The sequence below is a fragment of the Ursus americanus genome, chromosome 6 (genome assembly GCF_024610735.1).
Source record: "Ursus americanus isolate L20-20 chromosome 6, mUrsAme1.1.p, whole genome shotgun sequence".
Lineage (NCBI taxonomy): Eukaryota > Metazoa > Chordata > Mammalia > Carnivora > Ursidae > Ursus > Ursus americanus.
Window position 1 is genome coordinate 17371262 of NC_142132.1, and position 9088 is coordinate 17380349.

The following is a 9088-nucleotide window of genomic DNA, read 5'->3' on the forward strand; positions in this document are numbered from 1 at the left end:
CTGGATTCATGATCTGCTCGGGGCATCTGGAGAGGCCAGATGCCCACTTTCCCCCAACCTCTGGCAGCTAAAGGGGTCCTCTAATGGGCTCTGATGGCAGATGGCTACATGGCCAGTGCCCATTGTGGCGTCCGTCTTCGTGGTGTGGCTTCAGAGGCCCCTCTTCTCTGAATCTAGCACCACTTCCTTTGACCCAAGGAGCTTCCGGCTGAAAGCTCACATTATTGGGGGTTCTCTGGACTTAGCGCTTTGCCTCCATTAAAATATAACCACTAAGCCTCTCCGTTGCTTTCTTCTCAGTGTGAATGAACGGCAAGTGGGTTATTTTCCAGAATACGCCCAGTCTAGCGCTCCTAGGTTTGTGTGAACGGCACCTCATGTGGACAGTCACCCAGCCCGTCAGCCCGTAGGGAAACGACACTCGCCTCCCCAGAGGGGGCTGTCTAGGTGGGGAGATGCTCCCAGCTCTGGTCCTGCGGTCCCCCAGCTTGTCTTACCTTCCCCCGGGAAAGTCCTGGGGTGAAGCCCGCCCCACTGAGGCACCAGACTCCACTCGGGGACGCGCCTACAGTGTGGGCTGTTGGGGGCAGATAAGGGGGCGCTGCGGGTTGTGGGTCGAAGTTCTCCTCTTACTTGCGGTCATTGTGCCTTTGTATATTCATTCTCTGCACACCTAATCCTCACAGCAGCCTAGCCTACCGGTGAGGAAACTGAGGTCCAAGGAAGTCAACTAAGAGGCCTGACTTCCCTCAGCCGGGCCTGCCTGATCGCCGGTTCCACATCTGTCGCTTGCGTGATCCACCCCCCCACACCAGCCGGCGAGCCTTCCAGACATAAATCAGATGGCCTCATTCCCTGGCTTCAAGCCTTCCAAAACTACTTACCCCTTTCTCTTAGAATGGGATCCGGCCTGCAGCAGGTTTACAGCCCACAGATTCAGTCCCACCGGTATTGGGGGCCCCAGCCCCTCCCCCTGGCTCCTCCAGGCTCTCTGCCAGCCTCCCCAGACCCTGTTTCTCTCACCTCCGTTGTGGGTCGGGGAGGGAGCTTTGCTCTCGCCTTTCCCCCTGCCTGCCACTCCTTTCCCGGTTCTCAACATCCTTCGGGACCCAGGGGAGCATCGCCGCCTCTAGCCTGAGCAGCTGCCCCCTTCCTTACCTTTGTGGTACTTCTCACCGTCTGAAGCAACAGAGCCTTTCAGTTTATGGCTTCTCTACCCCCCCCACCAGACTGAAAGCCCCACCTGGGGAACTGACTTACCCTGGTCTGTCGTGTTCTCCGTGTCTGGGTCATAGTAGGTGCTCAGTAAATACCTTGGGAACCAATCAGTGAATCTTTGGCTCCATTCTCCCACGGCCACCCTTCAGAGTGCTGAGAGAGCGCTTCAGCCTGTGACCAAGGAAAAGGATGACATCAGAGCCAGCCTCGGGCTGTGACTACGGGGGCTGCCTCTGGTCCCTCACTTCGGGGTGAGCTGGGCAGTGACTCAACAGGCAGCCCCTCGGGGAGAAAGTGCTGCACTTCCAACAGCAGGTGCCCAAAGTAACTGAGGGTCACACGGATCCTGTCAAATTCTGGTGACAGTCTTCCAAAGTCAGATTAACCATCATCCCCGAGTCGCGGTCCATGAAGTGAGGCTCAGGGAGGTTAAGGCATCTGTCTGAAGTCCCTGGCCAGTGAGGAGCTAAGCTGGGATTTAACCCAGATCTGCCCGCCGCTAGAGAACGTGCTTCTGCCTGACGCCTGGAAGCCTCGTGAGCTGCCAGGTGTCAGAAGCCTGCTTGTCCTCTGTCCCTCCAGCCCCTCGGTTCCTCCTGTGCCCTCACTCCTGCCCTGGAAGCTCCTTTCAACCTGCTGTCACCTGGTGGGGGTCACAAAGGGCTGCTGGGTCCCCCCCCCAATGTGTTACCATGTGTTGGGCGTCTCCACGTGGTGTCAACAAAATACTGGATGCATTAGATACAAATTAGTTGAGGAAAGAAAATCTATGCTATGGGCTCATTCCCAGTTGTAATCTTTACGACATATATGACATAACCTTCTGCAATTTATAAGCTCTTTTTATTTGTCAATGACTCCAGCAGGTACCTTATCCTGGTGCCGGCCCAGCCTGTCTATGCAGGAGGCTCAGCTCCCGGTTCCCTCAGCTGCTCTGGCTCTGACCCTAGGAAGACCCCAGGCTTGTCCCTTCCTGGGGATTGGCTCCCCCTATGTGGGCCTCGCTGGGAGGAGAATGGGCAGGGCAAGGAGGGGTTCTGGTTTCGGAGGCTTTGCCCGGCTTTCTTGGGTTCGTCCAGCCCAGGGCAGGGCTGGTCCTGTGGCCACGGGAAGAGCCAAAGAGCCCTGCGCGGAGGAAGTAGCACTCAGTGCCACGGCCAGGTTGCTTAAGTACGCATCGAGCCTCAGCGTGGCACTGACTCGGTCCCTTCATGCGGTGTGACTTCAGCCTCAGACTTGGTCCTGGCCTGGGCTGGGACCTCCCTGAAACCCCTTGCCCCACGTGCCTTCTCTACTGCCACTGTCACATAGTTTTATTTCTTGATGACCCTGAGACAGCCCGAATTCAAATGGCTGTTCTGACCCTAGTACTTCAAAGAAAAAACCCAAACTCTATAAGCCCCTGCAAAGCCCCCAAATGTGACTTCAGGATTATCTGTGGCTGTGAATTATCTACCCGTCTCCAGGATGTGGCTGTGACAGAGCTGCTTGACTTGTGTCCCCAAGACCAGTGGCTGCTCCTGGGGAGCCGTTCTGCTCACAGCCTTGCAGGCCAGCCCTCCCATTTTGCATATCCGCAAACTGAGACCCAGAGAGGAGAGCAACTTGCTTGGGGTCCAACGGCTGGAACAGAGCGAGGAGCAGGACCCCCGGGTGTTGGAGGCCTGGGGTGGCACTCTCTCCATGATGGCTGGGGGCTCTGAGTTAGAAAGTACAGGGCGGGCTCCTCTCACCGACTCTCAGGGAGTCGACAGAGTTGTGGCCTCCAGGGCCCAGCTCAGTAGGCCAGCAAATGCGTGACAGTGCTGTGTTTTTGACATCCGTAATTGTCCCTGTTTAAACCTTCCACCCTCTCCCCCCAGATTCTTGATCTCTTGGACTCCCCCAGCAGCAAATTTTTTCTGAGACCGTCATTCCCCTGGAAGCAGCAATGACAGAGAACCGCAGCTTGGAGTATGGATAAAGCCAGGATGGTGGAGTCCCTGTATTGGCCTGAAACCACTGGTCCCCACCACCCTTTGGATGTCCCTTCTATCCAAAGTCAAGTGCATTTCATTTTGCAACTGAAATTTGACTACATTTTAGATCAACCAAGGGAAAAGACAGACCCAAGTCATGCTCCGCCTGGCCCGATTCCAAGCCTGAAGTCCTGCTGATTTGTGCTGATGTCATCCAACCAAGATTTGATGTGAAAGTACGAGAGAAAGCTGCAGGGGAGGGGGGAGGGTGGTGCTGGCTGTGAGGAGAGAGGGGAGGAAAGGTGAAGTTCTGTTTTGTAATATCGGCGGAGAAGGGAGCATGTGGGCACGGGACCGAAAGTCCGGAAACGGCTGTTCTATTCTTGGCTCAGCAGTCAGTGTGCTGGGTGGCCTTGGGCAGGTCACTTCCCCCTGTCGAGCCTCAGTTTCCTTATTTTATAAAACCAAATGGAGGATCTCCAGGCTCCTTTCAGTTCCAAAGAGCCCGTGATTCGAGCTCGCTCCCTGGCCATGGGTGAAGAAATGACTCAGTTTCGTTTCTTAACTTGGGCCCCTCAGCACTTCCCAGTTGGTGCTGGGAACAGGACTAGACACTCATTGGCCGAGCTAATGTGAGTCTCAGCGACGGGGCTACAGCCTGGCCTGCCTCACCCTGCCTCACCCGAGGAGGGGAGAGGGGTGCGGGGCCAGGATTGGCGCCCCAGCATCGATGAGGATTCAGGCTGCAGCTTCGGCTTCTCGAGGCTCAAGTGTCAGTAGATGCTGCTTTTGATCAATGGAAAACACGGAAAGCAACAAATAATAACATCCATTTGCTGGCAATTCCAGTCGTTTGTGGCATTTAATTAGCATAATTGACCTGAACCGGACCTTTTTCTCCACCTGAATTTAAAAATACATCACCGCTCCCCCACCCCACAACATCTGAGAAATTTTCTTTTTTTTTAATGAGGTTTTAACTAAAGCCCAATATCAAAACATCATCTAATACTTTTATCTCATTGAAGACATTTGATGCTTATTAAAATATTATTGCTTTAAGGCTTATTTTGATTTTTTGCCCAAGAGTGTACGCAGAGCCTTGCTACTCAGATAATAACAAAGAAACCTTAAACATGAAGAAAACACATGAAAGGTAATATGTTCCCCATTAGTCCCAGTATCATTTCCCCAGGATTACTGCTTTCCAAATATAGCATTAGTTTAAAAATAAAAGGCCATTTACAGTAATGGGACACTTGCTACTACTTCGGAGCACATGGGCCCTCCGAGGGGTTTGGACAACAGCTTCATTAAGAGGGACTGCAGGGGAATCTTTTAAAAAAAATCCCAGCACGCCTGCTCAAAGGCCCCCCAGACAGGCCACCAACCTTGACCCAAGACCAGGGTCGAACCAGCCTCTTAGTCCTCTTTGAGAACTGCTTCTCTTGGTGCGTTGTTGCTTCCAGAGATGAAAACATTTGGGAAGTTGACAAGCAATCCGTTGGGCACCACCTGGGAGAAGTGACATCCCGGAACTCTGCATTCCGGCCTCCCGTGGGAGAGAGCGTGGCTGCCACCCATGGGGAAGGGGTCCTTTTGGATGTGGGGGTGTCTTTTGTTCTGGGACACGCAGGGGAAGTAAGCTCAGATGGGAAGATTAAGGCATTCAGGAAGTACACGTGTCATGTGTACAAGTTTGGTTTATCTGACCTAGACATGTCACTTTTTTGGCTAAGGATATCTCAGATCCATTTTCAAGGGGATGAACTCATCCAGAAGGGACAGAACAGTCCTGTAGGTAGAAGGGCTCTCTCAAGTGCAGTGAGGGCCACTCCCATTGGCTTCCACCGGCTGGCCTGTGTCAAGCACCCACCGGAAGCGGCCAGCCCACTGAGGGCCCCTGAAGAGACTCATGTTACACGTTCGCTATTTTAGTCCAACAATGCAGGCCCCTTCCGGTTTTGGGAGCTGGTCTCCTGGCACTCATCAAGCGCCCAGCCTCGAGAGGCCTCAGAGAGCCAGGGAGCGAGCTTCCAGCTTGAAGGGAGGGAGAAGCTCTCCTGGTTTTAAATCCCCAGCTACATGCCAACCATATCTTGTTGTCAGCAGAGAATCTTGTTGTCAAGAGGGGGCAATGGAAGAGAATGGAGAGGTGGTAACAAGAGCTAACATGGATTGCCCCGAAGCTTGCCTTCTCCCTGGAGGCAGGTGGCATAGCCCCCTCCCCCCAGTGCCCCCTCCCCCCTTGGGGGAGGGGGCTCTGCTCCACCAGGGCCCCGCCTCTGCCCCAGGGAGGGCTCCTGGCTTGCAGCCAGTTACAAGCTGGTCAGGGCTTGGAGGTGGTGCCCCTGGGTCTACTTTGGAGTCAGAATTTGGACCTCCCTGTCTGACCTCATCTCGTGACTGCTCTGATGCTCTAAATTCCTCCTTCAGGCCATGAATTGCTCATTCCCCTTTGCACTCCCAGCCCAGTGGCTGGCACAGAGCAGGCCCTCGGCGTAAACCCACAGAACGAGCCCCCATGGGTAAGAGTCTCAAGAAAAGACCAAAGGCCTTGAGGGCGGAGCCAGTCCGTGGTGGGTCACCTGATGAGAACTGTGACAACTGCTTCTATGTACAGGGGACTTACCGCTGCCCAGGTTCACAGCGTGAACAGATTCACAGCTCACAGTTCTCTTATTCAATCCCGACCCCACCACCCCGACCCGGAGTAACCTTGCCAGGCCTCACTTGCAAGGAAGGGAACTGGGCCGTGGGGAGTGGGATCTTGAAGGAGCAGAAGCAGACTACCAGGGGTGGGACTGGGAGGACCTCCAGGTATTGGGAGTGGCAGGCACAGGATGTGTGTGGGGCGTGGGGACACAGGGGGCCGGGTGGTACATAGCTTGTCTCCCCCGCATCAATGCTCACTGATGAGCAGAGGCTGCCGGGAACGTAGGGTTGAAGAGGATTCCGAGGATGACAGAGAGCCAGGATCAATTAGCAATGTCAGCCAGGAACCTGGGAGGAAGGGGGTGACCTCCTGCCACAAGCTTGTCATCCCTGGCATCAGGTATGCTTAGAGGACAGTAACATTGTTAGCTCTTTTGACCTCCTGACAGATCCTGATTTGGGGGTGAGGGGGGGAACGCACTGCTATTTATTAATTTCTCTTTCGTGGACAATTTCCTGCTCACTCTGACTCACCGGGCGCTGACATCAGCAGGTTTCGTGCCTCTGTTCCTGGGGACCATCACCTGCCAAGCAGGTCCAACTCCCTCAAAGCCAACACTTAGATCAGAAGGGGAGGGAGTGGGTCCCGCAGTCCCAGGAGGGCCTGGGCAGGGGGAGTGCTGCTGCAAAGCTCCATGGGCCTGAGGAACGCCCTCTTGTCTCCTGCATTTCAAGTGGCTTCCAATGGCCACTGCTGGGAGATGCCCCATTTCTGCTGAGTCAGTGCTATTTCAGACTCTGTTCACCTGTAATGAGTGAGCTGCTCCGGGAGGCATTACCATATTGGACTTGGGGGCTGCCCATGTAAGGCGAGAGGACAATCTGCAAGTCAGAGGTTATGACTTCTGATCTAAGTGTTGGCTTTGAAATATTTAAAACTCCCCTGGAACCAACCTGGGTCAGTGCTGTCCTTCATTCTTCTGAGAAAGCGAAAAAGCCAGTCTGGGAGGACAGAGGCTCCGGGCTGCTTGGCAGGCTGGGAGATCCGTGGGGCCTTCTGGCTAAAGTGAATGAAGCGCAGGTGAGAGCCTGAGTGCACGCAGGTGATGGGGCTCAGGCAGGATCCAGGCCCCCGTGGTCTAAATTCCACAGGGCCCCTCTCCAGCCAAAGCAAGAGCCCCGGCCAGCTGGTGGCAGAATGAGACTTCCCAGGTCCCCGGTCCTTTTCATGTTTCCCGTGTTGTATCTCCCCACCTCGTGAGTGTCACCTGACCTGCCAGTGTGGAAGGCTTTGGAGGTTTTGAACTTGCCCTACATCAAATATGCCCCCTTCTCTGCTGGGGAGAAAACCCCAGCCACTCTGCCACAGACTCAGAGGGCATTTGATTGTCTAGAACACATCAAACAGCCCAACTCGCCCTTGTAAAAGTTTTACAAGAAAATCATTGAAGACCAGAAGAGCTATCCTTCCCCTCTCCTCCTCCTTCACTTTTAAACCCGAGCCGATATTCTCGATTCCCACACTTTGGTGTCGGCTGGCCGGCGAGAGCGCTGGGCTGGCGGGCGTGCGGCGGTGGAAATCTCGGCCCCCGGATCATTACACTTGCAGGCCACGGCTTGTGGGATCTAGTGATTTGGACATATTTTATTTAACCAGCTTAGTAAAAGGTAATATTCAGCAGCTGTGATCTATAGCAGAATTACAATTTTCAGGGTCAAGGAGGGATTTTGATATTCGGAGGTTGGGCAGAATTGCTATGAAATCTCATGAGCTGTCTTTAAAAATAAATGAGAAAATAGGTTATCCAAGAGTCATTGTAAGGGAAAAATCAATAGGCAGTGTCTATTCACTTGGGCTATCAAAATCCTTGAAATTTGAACAAAAGTTTCACGTTTAGTGTACTGTAGGTTTTGAAATATCGGCGCCGGAGGCTCGGTGGGTACGGACTCACTGTGCCGCGCATCCAAACGAGGCAGACCTCGGGCAGCGGCTCGGCGGCCTCGTAAGATGGGGGAGTGTCTGGGTGACCAGATTAGACGGGTAGAAGGAGACTCCTGAAGAAGACCATGGCAGGTGGCCCGCCCAGAAACACGGAGAAGCACCTGCTGTGTGAGGAGTAGGTGTGGCAGCCGGCTCGGTGCCCCTACCCCTGGTCCAGCACGAGGGTCCACGGCGTCTCTGCCCCCACCTGGGAACAAATGACCACTTCACAGGGAACTTCCTGGTGGTGAAATTCTGATTGAGCAGGTTACCTGGAGTGATAGAAGTTGCCTTCATTCATTCATTCATTCATTTGCAATCAGTACTTCGTGTGTTTCAAGTGTGTCTTCCAGCTTTGTGCGGTGCCAGCATCATAGCCAATGACGTTTATCCGAGGCGTGATTATTGCTAATTGAAAACTGTTCCCAACTGGGTCTTCCAGGATGGCATACCCTTGGCACTGAAGAGGCTCATATCAGTCCAACCAACACAGGCTTCCTTTGCTGTCCAGGTGGCTCTGTGACTCAATTCCTATGGCAGGTAACTGCCAGGTAACTCCTCACTGGCCTGAGAACTCTGGTTTGTGGTTCAGTGCTGTTTTCCAATCCCTGGGGCCATGTCTGATATTCAGTGTTAAAACCCAATTAGAAAACATTTTTTTAAATGAATTTTTTTAAATGAATGAAGACGTCAATATCTTCCTTTCGCTATTATTAATATAAGGCTTTCCTGAGGAATTTTAAGGCCATAATCATGAACAATCTTTAAAGAAAAGAAAACAAAAATACCCCAAACTCCCCACCCTCAATATTTGTCCACCACAATGTTACAGAGCAGCCCATTTTATCAAGATGAGGGGGATGGTAATGGCTTATCATATGCCTGGTGGTGCTTTCCATGGGTTACCTAATCGAATCTTCATATCAGTCCTCGGGGTGGGTGATATTTTCCCTGCTTTACAGTCAAGGAAGCAGAGGCTCAGTGAGGAGATGAGTAGATTATTTCAACTCACCAATGAGAGAACCAGTGCTCATATCCAGGTTTGTGGTCACCCTGCAAAGCCATCCCTGGGGCAATTAGACAAGAAGGGGGGGAAAACTGGTATTCAAAAGCAACCTTGACCATGATCCTTTTAAGTTCTCTCATTAAAACAAAAAATGACCCTAGCTATATTCACAGTACAGAAATTGTAGCAAAGTACTGAGGATTTAGAACTCCCCTTTATTTAGAAAGGGAATGAAATTAAGATAAATAATTCAGATGCAAAGGGTGGGAA

General features: G+C 52.8%; 1 pseudogene; it reads left to right on the forward strand.

Moving 5' to 3' along the window:
* Positions 1-8163: 8163 nt before the first annotated feature.
* LOC123796065 (U4 spliceosomal RNA) lies at positions 8164-8285 on the forward strand (annotated as a pseudogene).
* Positions 8286-9088: the final 803 nt, after the last annotated feature.